Raw genomic sequence first — 13,717 nt, forward strand, 5'->3', positions numbered from 1 at the left:
TAATAGAGATACTATAGAGACATAAAAGATAACTTGATTTTCATGTTTACATGAATCAAAATTATGTCAAAAATATTTATGAGTTATTTATTCTTTTCTCTAGTGCATGCACAAGAGTAAATGAAAGAACTTTATTCTGTAAATTGTCATTAATCGATATGTTTGATGTGAATGTTTGTAGTACCCTAATTTTGTCCAATTTATTTAAAAATAAATCAAAAAGGAAATATATATTAAAAAGGGAAATAAAATAATTACAATGATTAGGCTCATCAATTTACAATACCAAATCAGTTTACAATTATAATTCTAAAATTAAATCAAATTACAATTTCATATTACAATCAAATTGCAACCAAAAATAAAACCAAATTAAATTACAATAAGATTTAAACCCGATTAAGCCTTTGGCTTTGTTTTGTTGTTGTTGTTGCATCTTTGTTTCTGATGCAGTGTTTGGCTCTGTTTTGTTGCTGCCTTTCTGTTTTAGATGCAGTGTCATTGACCTTTGCTTTGTAACTAATTAGAGAAACATAAAAACATAATTTATAAGTCAGTATTTGTACACATTATGCAAAGCTAAATGACAAATTTTTGAGTTTAAAAAAAGAAACTAAAAGACAAATAAAAGCTCAACAATGAACAAATCAGAACAAATAATCTAAAAGTATGTAGGCATCAAAGGTGCAGAAAAATGCAGATGATGAGCAAAGCAATCAAAACATCAAACAGGAAATTGATGGAGAAGGACCAAGGCAGGCAAAGAAAGCAACTAAACAAATCAAAAACTCTATAAAAACACCTTATCAATTTCAAAAAGGAGGATCAGAGATTAATACTACTAATATAAAAAAAACGCATAGAAAGAAGAAGATAAGTAAGAAATCATCAGAGGGTGCATCAGTAACAAACAACAAATAACAATCGAACAGGTATTTTTTTTTTATACAATAAATTTGTTTCTTGATCTTCACTTTTTTGTTAAAAAAAATGTAGATTTTTTTTTAAATCAAGCATAACGGGAAAACCATAAAAAGATTCAAACCTGCAACATGCTGTCGTCGTGGTCGCTGCGGCCGCCGTCACCGTTGGCGTTGTGGCCGCCGTCGCCGTCGTCGCTGTTTCCTTGTTCGTCCTCATTTTCCTCTTTTCTAGTCGATGCAACTGTCACATTTCCCCCCTCTACTTTCAAAATCGTAGGAACATAGAATGGGTGAGGAAGGAGGTGGTTTGGGGCTGAAAAGTAACATTAAGGTTTTGCTCATGAACGATTTCTCAGCTTTGTTAATCATTGAATGGGTTTGCTATTTAGGGTTTGCTATGGAAAGCGGTCGCCCCTCCTCTCTAATTAGGGTTTTTTTTTGTTTTAAACTTTGTTGTTTTGTTTAAGTCAGTTTGGGCTTGTGACTCCTTACTACTATTCATTTTAATCTAAGCTCATATGTAACTCAGTCCATTTAAACCCATTTTTTATTTTACTAATCTCAACCCATTTAAATTTTACTAATCTCAACTCATTTAAATTTTACTAATCTCAACTCATTTAAATCTTACTAATCTTAGTCCATTTAAATCTATTCATTTTACTTTTTTTTTATTTAAAAAAAAAGGTTTAATTTTCTTCATAATTAAATATCAATTTCATCATAAAAAATACAAATAAATATTATGTTAAAGATTAATTAGATGTGACATCTTTTTAATCTTTGAGTTGTTAGGATACAAGTGGTACAACTTGATAGTTCTAAAACTCTCTTTATTTAACTTATTTATTTTATTTTATTTATTTTATTTATTTATTTATTTATTCATTTATTTATTTATTTTAATGAACTAATCTAAAATCGATTTATTTATTAGATGTAATTTTTTTATCTTCGAGTTATTAAAACACAAGTTGTACTACTTGGTGTATTTGAAACTCAATTTAAAAATCGAGAACAATAAAATATTTTTAGAGGATTAAATTAGATGTGACATCTTCTTTATTCCTTGAGTTTTGGGACACAAGTTGTACAACCTGATTCGTCTTAAAACTTGTATTTTAAAGTATCTATTCAAATTAAATTATTTTATTTTTTCTATTTTGTCAAAACATTTTTTATCAAAACAAATTTTCTTTAAAACACACTCAACACATCCGTATTTTTTTAATCAAGAACTACGTAGCTTTGATTTCTCCATCGCACCGGGAGATACGTAGGAGCAAGATCACATTCTTGTCAAGCACATAAATAATTTTTTTTTTGTCCTTTATTTTTTAAGTACATATTTATTTCAAAATCATGTTTTAAATATAGTAATACTTGTCATTCATATTTAGTAATAAAGAAAAATAAATATACTTAAGTTAAAATTAATTTTGCACAATTAATTATAGGTAATCGTTTTTAACGGATGTCGTAGGGTGCTAATACCTTCCCTACTCAAATTTTAATCGACTCCCGAACTCAAATTTGGTTTCAAAGACCATTTTTTCTATTTTTAAGGGGTTCCCAATATTTTCCCTGTTTTAAAATAAATTTTGGTGGCGACTCCATTGAATTCGAGAAACACTCGAAATTTTAGGCCGCGACAATGTTCAATTCATTTCAAGGATTCCAAAGTATCTTGAAGATGACTCATCAATTAACTTGTTTGCATCTAATATACATAGATTGATGGAGGCAAATCAAACTTAAAATTTAGTGTGATACACACGCTTTAAAATTTATTTGTAAAACTTTCACCTTCGCCAATTTCATCTTCTTCTTATTTAAGTTTTCCAACATACTCCAACAAAAAATTCAATAACATTTAACTTCGATTGTTGATAATTTAATTTTTTTATGACCGATTGTGGAGTAAGAATTCTAATTTTATGATCAATAATGTGTAAGAATTAAATAACTAGTGTAAATATAAACAACTTTTTTGTACTCAATATAACTGTATCTTTTACAAAAGACTTTTTTTTTTTCATTAAGGTATTTAATTAATGTTTCACAAAGATTTGATTAATTTATTTTATGATGGTGTGTTTGGTTGAATTTTTTATAGATAAAAGTATGAAAAGAAATAAAGTAAAAATTTGATATATTATTTAGTAATATAGAAATAAATAAATAAATAAATAAAATAAGTTTTATGTATTATTTTATAATACAAAAATATAATAAAAGTATTACTTTGTTTAATTTTGGAAATTAACGATAAAATATCATTTAATTAAATATCATTTGTGCTTTCTATTTGGTGAAAATCAGTTATTAATAGAAACTATATGTATTTTTTTATAAGCAAAATAAGTTGACGAGAAGAGTACAGGGAATATTCAAAATCCATTATAAGAAGTAGTTAGCCATTTTGGAGTAAAGGATTACAAGATCATAAATAATAAACCAAACTTTTATCTTTTCCTTCACAATTTATGAACCAAGCCCACAAGTACAACCAACTCCATTGCTAACAGCTCTAGTCCATCTCAAATCCAATTTCCAATGAACCCATTTGAAAACCAATTCAAAGCTTCTCAAAATTGTTTTAATACTCCCCAAAAGTTTCCCCAGGTTGCTTCACCCAATAAAATCGTATCATCGGTGTATTGTAAAATGTTATAATATAACCTTGTGCAATGATGACATGCACAAATAGTATAATGGTCCAATTTTTTTCACCAAATAATTAAAGTGAAGGGTTTCATGAATGTCCAAGTTGCGGATTTTTGTTTTTCTTTTTGTAATGGTTAAATTAAAATATAATTAAACAAGTGCCTTGTATATAATTAATAAATGCATTTTATGCTATATATATTTATATAATTTATTCAATTTAAAAAACTGTATTTCATCAATATAGAGTTATTTAAATAGTAATCACGAACAAGTTAAAATATAATGTAGGTGTTTCATTTTTTAGTGTTATCAGATCTCAAGAGTTGATTTATTTGATAAAAAACATTTCTGTCCATAATCAATAAATAACTCATTATGTCTAATATTAAAAATTAAAATTTTTAACAAACAAGTTTATGAAAAGTAAAAAAGTTCTATTATAAATGTATCTCTCCGTAGATTGTTTTAACTATTAATTTCGAAAATAGAGACACTCAATTAACTAAAAAAAATGGAAATCGAAATTGCAAGTTGTTCAAATTGGAGATACAAAAAGTGCAATAAAAAACTATTAATATATGATCATGTTTACACTACTAGACGTGGGATTAGCCCATGCTCCGATTTTGTCAAAGAGTTTTCTTTTCCTACTGCTAAATTGTCTGACAAAAAACCCAACATATTCATAGTTTAACAAACAACCTTAATTGTCTCACAAATTACATGTTATATGTTGGCTAGCATTCGGGTGAATTGGAAAAACAGAATAATATGATTTTTGGTTTGGAGGAGAATTTATTAAACGTTTTAATTGATTGAATTAAAATTAATTTTTGGTGGTGGTTGAAGACTAGGTGTAAAGGTTTTGCTCTTAAATTTAACCAATTGTAGAGTAATCCGAAAAAATGCTTTGGCTTTGTAGTTGGTCTTTGTCAGGGGAGTGGAAGCGCGATTCCTATGTGTGTTCTTTGTTGTGTTTTTTAAGACAGAGATTGTGTTTGTTGGTTTCAAAACTTCACTACTTATGATATTTGTAATTTTATTTTAGTTTTGTTGGCATATCTTAGGCTAGTACTAATATATTTTTTACTTTTGAAAAATAAAAAAGTAATTCAACATAAACCAAAACGGCTAACATTTGGCAACTGGATGTGTGTAATCACATAATAGTCCAACTTGGCTTGGGGAAACTAAAGCAGGCCGGCCCGCAAACATTTTTTGGGCCAATAAATAAACACTAGTCCAGCTTCTTAGGGCCGAAAGTCGCATGGAACAGAAAATTATATCACATACACATATGCACATAAAATAATACATATACTGGCATATTTTATATAGGGTAGTTTCTTTTTTCACTCCTTATATTATCAAAAGCTTCTAAAATATATTTTTTTGATTTGTCAATTTAGAGATTTTTTTTAATCAAAATACACATCTGAATTGGAGAACATTATGTGTCGTAAAAGAAACTCTCTTTAGTTCATAAATTTTTTTTGGGGAATCAACCAATTTTATTCTTCCCCTCACTAAAAAAAGTTATTCAGGAAAGTTTAATTTTAAATTTTCTAGAATTTTAAATTTTTCTAAAAGTCAAGGGAAGTTTTGAATTTTTATAAGATTTGCAGGGTAGATAATTGTAGGGTATTTGGGGGTAGAAGAATTTTTCAATTTTTCTAAAAGTCAGGGGCAAATTTGAATTTTTAGAATATTTGCAGGGTAATAGTTTTAGGGTATGAAGAATAATTCGACATATCATTGTGAATTCAAAGTTCTAACAAAATTTGGATTTTGCTACTCGTCCAAATATAGGGAAATTGAACCCATGATCTCTTTATTACCCAAACCACCATTTTTTTTTGTAAATTTGTCACTCTCCACTCATTTGCATAGAATCTTATATGAATGTTTTTCATCATATTTATTCTTCAATCATTCAAACTTGAAATGACTTCTTTAATGCATGAACTTGAAATGACTTTGTAACAAAATAGATTCTTGACTTTTGCTGGATTGACAATCACGAATTGATATATTAAGTTATGAGTATGTTCTTTACTGCAAGAGAAAGTTATGAAACTTCATGTTTCTAAAGAGTTGTCTTCATTCTTTTGGAGCATGATGGATGAATCATAGTCAAAATATGTCTATGATTGAAAAATATTTAAGACCGTATATTAGATAATAATGAGTTCATAATCCACTAATAAAATATAATTAATGTGTTTGTTATCTTTAGAATACCGAAATGAAATTTTTCAATTGTTTAGAATAGAAAAAATAGAAGGACAAGTTAAATATTTCATTCTAAAAATGTATCATTAAAAAAATATAATAGTTGTTAATCATTATTTTTATAAAAGTGTAATATGTACGAGATTCTTTTGATTTTTTTTCTTGTAAAGTTCCACTAAAGCAAAACTTTTTAGGTTATGGGTTGCCCATTTCCATCTCGATTAACATAAAAGATAAAGAAATTAAAATTTTCCCCCATACAATTCGCAACACTATAGAACTCTTAACAATATAAAGCCAAGGCCAACATCCTTTTTCCTAAGGCATAACCTATCTTACTTTGTCTAGTGAATTTTCATCTCCTTGTTCTTGCTACCCACTAGAAATTGCATATCACACTACCTAAGTTGGTGCAAAGACCTTTAGGGTGGAGAAAACTATTTCTGACATAAGTAGGGTTGAACAAACTAAACGAGGACATTGTAACCAATAAAAGAAATATGGTGCTTTTTCCAATCCCTCTACTTTTTCCAAACTTTATCCTAAGCAAAATAAAAAATTGCTTCTTAGATATGGAGGTCTAAGTGCTAAGAGAAATTATTAACACATTTCATGGGGAGTCAATGTAAAGTTTGACTTTTAGAAGATTCAATGACTATTTGGCTAAATATTGTTAACAATGATAATCTAACATAAACGTAGAAGAGAACGAGAGGAAAAAAGGAACCATTGGCTAGGGTTTCATAAACAAATGAACCAAACATAAATGTAATAGAATTACAATATGTATATGTACAAGAGAATAGAGAAGTCTAAAATACCCTTACTAATATATAATAATAGTATCTAATATCTCCCCTCAAACTCACGATGTATTAACATGAAAAATCGAGAGTTTGTCAACCAAAAAACATAAACGTTTAATGCAATGCATCTTTGTGAATAAATCAACAATCTGAAAGGAAGAGAAGACAAATGGTAGAGTAATGGTTCCATACTGAAGATGATAACGAGTAAAATGACAATCAATCTCAATGTGTTTGGTATGTTCATGAAAGATCTGAGTTATGAGATATTTGAATAGCACTCTTGTTATCGCAGTGCATTGGAGTTAGCTTAGAAAGAGAGATACCCATATCAGATAGAAGCCAACACAACCAAATTATTTCAGCAGTAGTGGATGCTATAGCATGATATTCAACTTCTGTAGAAGAGCGAGAGACAATGTCTTGTTTCTTACTCTTCCAAGAAATAAAAGAGTCTCCAAGAAAGATACAGAATTATGTGGTGGACTTACAATATGTGGTGTCACCAGCTCAATCAACATCATAATAAGCACGTAACTCTAATGAAGACGACGACAAAAAGAGAAGGCTCTGAAATTGAGTTCCTCTTAGATAACGAAGAATACGAAAAACAATTGTCCAATGAACTGTAGTCGGAGAAACAACAAACTGACTGACAATATGAACAAAATAAGCAATATCAGGTCCGGTAATTGTAAGATACACCAAGCTGTCAACCAAAGTACGGTACAAAGTGGAATCTGGTAAAGGAACACCATCTGAGGGAGCATATTTCACATTCAACTCAAGAGGAGTATTTGTTGCTCTATTATTAGAAATACGAGTCTGTTCAAGAATGTTGGCAGTGTACTTAGATTGAGAAAGAAGGTAGCCTTTAGGAGAGTAGGCAACTTCAATCCCTAAGAAATAACGAAGAGTTCCCAAGTCTTTCATCTCAAACTGCTTGGCTAACTGCATTTTCAACTCATTGATTCCACTAACATCATCATATGTAATAATCATATCATCAACATACAAAGAAAGCATAATGCGACCATAAGTGATAGACGTTATAAACAATTCAGAATCATGTTCACTTGAGCGGAAACTAAGAGAAGTTATCACAATAGAGAATTTCTCAAACCAAGCTCGAGGAGACTGTTTAAGACCGTAGAGAGGTTTTTTAACTTACACATTTCCCCCTGATTAAGAGTAACCCCTTGTAGAGGGACCATATAGACTTCTTCATGAAGCTCACCATTTAAAAATGCATTTTTGACATTCATTTGGGAAATATGCTATTGACGAATAGATGCAACTGCAATAAGAGTACGGATAATGGTCATCTTGGCTACAAGAAGAAAAGTTTCTTCATAATCCATACCATATTGTTGAGAGAATCCCTTAGCAACCAAACGTGCTTTATAGAGCTCAATTGACCCATCACACTTAGTTTTGATCTTGTATATTCAACGAGACCCAGTAGCACGCTTTCTAGGAGGAAGAGCTATTAATTCCCAAATATCTATTTTGTGCGATGTAGAGAGTTCTTCTGCCATAGTCTGCTACCAAAGAGGATCAAGAATAGCCTCTTTATAGGAAGATGGCTCAGACAAACTGTGAATAGAGGTTAAGAAAGAAGCAAATGAAGCTAGATAAATGGAATAGATAAAATCAGGTAATTGAGTAGACTTACGGTGACGAGTGGGATAATGAGGAGGCGAAGACGGAGGATCAACAAATGCAGGAGGTAGTTGGACAGCCAGGGGGAAAAAGAGGATGTCATCATAAGGAGTTGTAGTATTTGTCATGTAATTCTCAATATTGCAATCAATAAAAACATTATCATTAGAACCAAACAGATCAATATGAGTTAGTTCTGAACTCTTAATAATCTGAGAATCAGAGGAAACAGAGTAAAAAGGGATGTGCTCGAGAAAAACAACATTGCGAGAAACATATAGTTTTGTTGTATGAGTGATCATAATAACTATAATCCTTTTGACCATCCCCGTAACCAAGAAAAACACACATGAAAGACCGAGAAGACAACTTACTACAATCTACTTGTAGACGAAGAACAAAACAAGTAGAATCAAAAACTTTCAGAGAATAGTAATCAGGGATAAAAACATACAATTTTTCAAAGGGAGACAAACCTAATATATAAGACGATGGAGTTCTATAAATAACATGAACATCAGTAATAACTGCTTCCCCCCAAAACTCACTAAGAACCGAAGCAGACAATAAAAGAGAACGAGTCGTCTCAATAATATGACGATGTTTCCTTTCAACAACTCCATTTTGTTGAGGAGTATCAGTACAAGATGACTGGTGGAGGCTGCCATCATAAGCAAGTAATTCAGAGAATTTATTAGAGGTATCTTCACCACCTAAATCACAGCGAAAACACTTTATAACAACATTATGTTGAGTCTTGACCATGATACGAAACATGGTAAATGTCAAAAAATTCATATCGATTTTTCATAAGATAAACCCAACAATAACGAGTGTAATCATCAATAAACGAAACATAATATCTAGATCTACCTTTGGTGAGAGCCGGTGATGGACCATAAACATCAGAGTGAACTAAATCAAAAGGCGCATATGAAACTAAAACATTTTTACTAAACGGTAAAGCTGAAAATTTAGCAAGTTTACAACCACAACAATATGAAATATCACTGGTTTGTAACTTTCCTAAAGCTCCAATAGAAGCCAAATATTTTAATCTAGAAGCAGAAACATGTCCAACGCGAGAATACAATAAATAAAAACTAGAAGACAAATAGTTCAAGCGAAAACTAGATAATAAGTCAGCAGTAGTTGTTGAGGGTGCAGTATCTGAGACTCGTAGGTCATCCAAAACATAAAGTCTCTGTTGTCTATGACATGTCACAATCAACGTCTTGGAATGTGGATCATGCACATAACAAGAAGTGGAAGAAAATATAACTGAATGACCGTAATCACATATTTGACTAACAGAAGCAAGTCTCAAAGTGATATTAGGAATATAATAAACAACAAAAAGAGACAAGTTAGGCGTGGAGACAGAACCAATGTCTGTTAAAGGCATATGAGTACCATCAACTGTCAAAACTGACACATACGAGGCAAGATTCACAGACACAAAAGATTTATCTTCATATATCATATGGTGAGATGCTCCAGAATCAAGAATCCATATGGAATGAGAAATACATGACATACTAGAGGAGTTCAAACCTTTAGAAGAGGTGGCAGACATGGCAGGTGATTGAGTGGCAAAAAGTTGTTTTGCAATATCAGATTTTTGGGAAGCAGTCTCAGATGAGTATACAAAACCACAACTAGAGCCAATAGGAGGAGCAGAAGCAACAACATTGACCGATGACCCCCTAAAATTATTCTTATGTGTTATCCGAATTTCGAACAATGTGTTTTCCAATGACATTTTCTTTGCAAAATGCACATACATCATTACCAAGCCCAACCCTCTTTTGAGATTTTCCTTTTTGAACATGAGCAGGAAAAACAAACGGAGGAGTTAAGAGAATTCCCTTATCTGACACACCATAATAAGTCTTAAGTCCGATTTTTTCTGCCATCAATTCACTAACTATTGATTCAATATTAAGAATAGGGGAACGATGTAAAATACCCCCACGAAAGCCCTCAAAATCATCACGAAGAGTCATTAGAAACCAAATCAGACGTTGCTCCTTTCTCTGATCAATGTACGCTTTGATAGATTTCAACTCAATTGATTCCATAAGAGCCAATTGATCCCATCCCACAAATTAGTCATTGTCGAGTATAATTCTTGAATGGCAATATTGCTCTACTTAAGGGCCATAATATCATTTTCCAACTCATAACGTTTGACAAATTTAGACTGAACATATAAACGTTTCAAGTGACCACAAATCTCTTTAGCAGTATCATATTTTGCTAGTTGCGCTCCTATAGACAACTCAACAGAATTATTAATCCAATTCATAATTTTTGAATTACTAACATTCCATGTTTTAAGATCTTTTGCATATTTAACTTCATCCTTTTTATATGTAGGCTTAACAGAAGTTTCATCAACATAACCCCACATTTCTTTTCCAATCAAACTTTTTCATCACATAACTCCAATAAGAGTAATTTTGTCCATTGAGGTGGACACTAACAGCTTGAAGAGAATCATCCTTAGCACCAACTATAACGAATAATGACAGGAATATACGACAAACACAATCACTGGGACAAAATAAATTAGGGATAACTTGTCAATAGCATAATCAACAAAGAACCAAACAAAATCGTGTTGAAGACAGAAGAGCAGAACCACACCAGAAACAGAAGAGCAGAATCGCGCTGGAGACATAAGAGCATAATTGCACCGGAAACAGAGAGATAGAATTGTGCCAGAAAACGGAGGAAGCAAATCAGTACCGGCCGCAAAACGGGTTGCACAAAATCAACCAAAGCCCCACTAAGTTGTTGACCATTTTACAATAGATCCTAAAATCAACCAAAACTCTTTGATACCATGTTAACAATGATAATCTAACATAAACATAGAAGAGAAAGGGAGAAGAGAAGGAACCATTGACTAGGGTTTCATAAACAAATGAACCAAACTTAAATATAATAGGATTAGATATGTATATATACAAGAGAATAAAAAAGTCGAAAATACCCTTACTAATATATAATAATACTATCTAATAAATAACACCTTTAATTTCTCTTGACTATTAAGTTGGCTAGAAACATGATGATAATCAATGAGAAATTTACTCAACTCTTTTGCTTCCACCTCTTTGACCTTACACAAAATGATACTATCATCAGGAAAAAGAAGATAGTTAATTTCATAAGCTCATTTAGCAATTATGATCCAGTGAATTTTATGATTAGCTTAAGCCTTATAGATTAGTCCTAAAAGAACCTGAACATAAATGATAAAAAAAAGTTTTAAAAAAATGTGAGTACCAAAAATACCCCTATAAATTTATGATATGAAAGTCAATGCTATTTTTCCCTGTTTTCTCCTCGTGGGACAAAATTACAATGATAAAATCACCAAAAACTAGCCATTTCTCTATAAAGGAATTAGTAATCCTAATAACAAATATTTGAGTTGTGATTTGACACGCCGTAAAGGGCTAACACCTTTCAATGAATTTAATCTAATTGGCATTTGAGTCTACTAACTTTTGCACTAAAAATATTGAATAAGAAATTAAAAATAGAAATTATTCATTAAAAAGTATTGCATTTTATTCATTAACAGTAATTTTTTTTAAAAGGGATACATCAACAATATTGAATTATATTGATTGATTTCTTAGCAATATTTACCTTCAAACCAAGTTTTTAAAATAGGACTGAATCAGAAACTTGAAAACAGACCGATTTGTTCCATCCTTTTTGAACCGTAGTATAATTGAATCCGGTTCAAATTAATTTTGTTTTTAGTTTTTACTTTTTTACTTCATTTATTTATTCATTTAATAATGATGATTAAATTCAAATGTGGTTGAATCAATAAAATCATAACTACGGGAACTAGTCGATAAGAACTTTTATCCGAATTTTAAAACCTTACTTAAAACTTCAGTTAACAAATCAAAGCTTCTGTTAAATTTGTTGGACTAAGAAGATATTTTGTAATACCTACAGTAAGCCCGCTATAAGCCATATGAGTAAATTAATCGATAGAGTTTATGAAATATGTTCCTCCCTCCATCCCTAATTATAATATCTTTTAACACATTTTTTTCTTACAAATTTTTATATGCAATTATTACCTTTATTCCAAATTTATATTCTTATTAATATTACTGGAAATTAACATTGAATACACTCTACATAAAAGGTAATTAATTAAAGTCTTAAATAAAGTATATAAATTAATTATACAACAAATTTTTAAATACATGTGAAAAATGTCATAAGATTTTATAAATTGAACATAGTATAAACTATTTACATAAGTGATTTTTTTGAAACAAATTTTTTTAATGAATTTGATTATAAGTGCTAATCAACATTAGCAAAAGCCTCAAAGTAAACATTGGTGATAGTAATAATAATTAGGTTTAATTGTAATTTTAGTTCTCATATTTTAGCTGAATCACGAAAGTAGTTCCTCTATTTTGTTTCTCCTCAGTTTTGATCCCTTAAACAGAATTTTAGTCAAAAACTTGATGAAATATCAATTTTTTGCAGTTAACTAAACCACATTATGCCTCAAGATCTCATGGTGTAATAATTATACGTGAAATCCATGAGCATAAATGGCATGATGTGGCTTAAAAAAATGACAATTTATCAAGTGTTTTACTAAAATTTTGCTTGAGCAACTAAAACTGGAGATAAATAAAATAAATGAACTACTTTTGTGATTTAACTAAAATAGGAAAACTAAAACTGCAACTAAACCTAATATTTATATAGATTTACCAGCTAAGTTCTCGCTAGAATTCAAACTAAGTCCCAATGGAATATGAGATGAACCCTTTGCCAATTGACCAGCTGGCACCCTTACAAGTATTTTATTTTATAATATAAAACTTTAAATAAATAAATTGAAAATAAGACAATCCATGGAGGTGTTCAACTTTTTTGAGACATAAACAATAACTATTTTTATTTTGGTCTGTTAATAATAACTAATTAATGGCACCTAAAATGGATATTAGTCAATATCGAAACATGAATTTTCCTTCTGTACGTAAAAGCATTATTAACTCTAGTGCATTTTCTAATTATAGCAAAGTTTCATCATATTATTTTTTTAAATTATGTTTTCAATTCCAACTATCTACCAATTTTACTTATGATTAATCTACGTCAAGTAGTTTGAGTGAACCACTTTTAATGAAATCTCTGTATCCAACGACATTTTATATCATCCATAAAACTCAAACAAAATTTTATTTAAAAGATATGAGTCTAATTGTACTCCAAGAAGCAACACATTGTTGCGTTGGTAATGGTATCCCATAGCATTTTGATTGAAATGAAAATACAATTTGAAAGAAATATTGCATGCGTTTGTTTGAATTTAAATAAAAATAATTTTTAATTTAAAAATTTTAGAAATTATTTTGTAGAAAT

The sequence above is a fragment of the Cicer arietinum genome, chromosome 7 (assembly GCF_000331145.2).
Source record: "Cicer arietinum cultivar CDC Frontier isolate Library 1 chromosome 7, Cicar.CDCFrontier_v2.0, whole genome shotgun sequence".
In the NCBI taxonomy this organism is placed as follows: Eukaryota; Viridiplantae; Streptophyta; class Magnoliopsida; order Fabales; family Fabaceae; genus Cicer; species Cicer arietinum.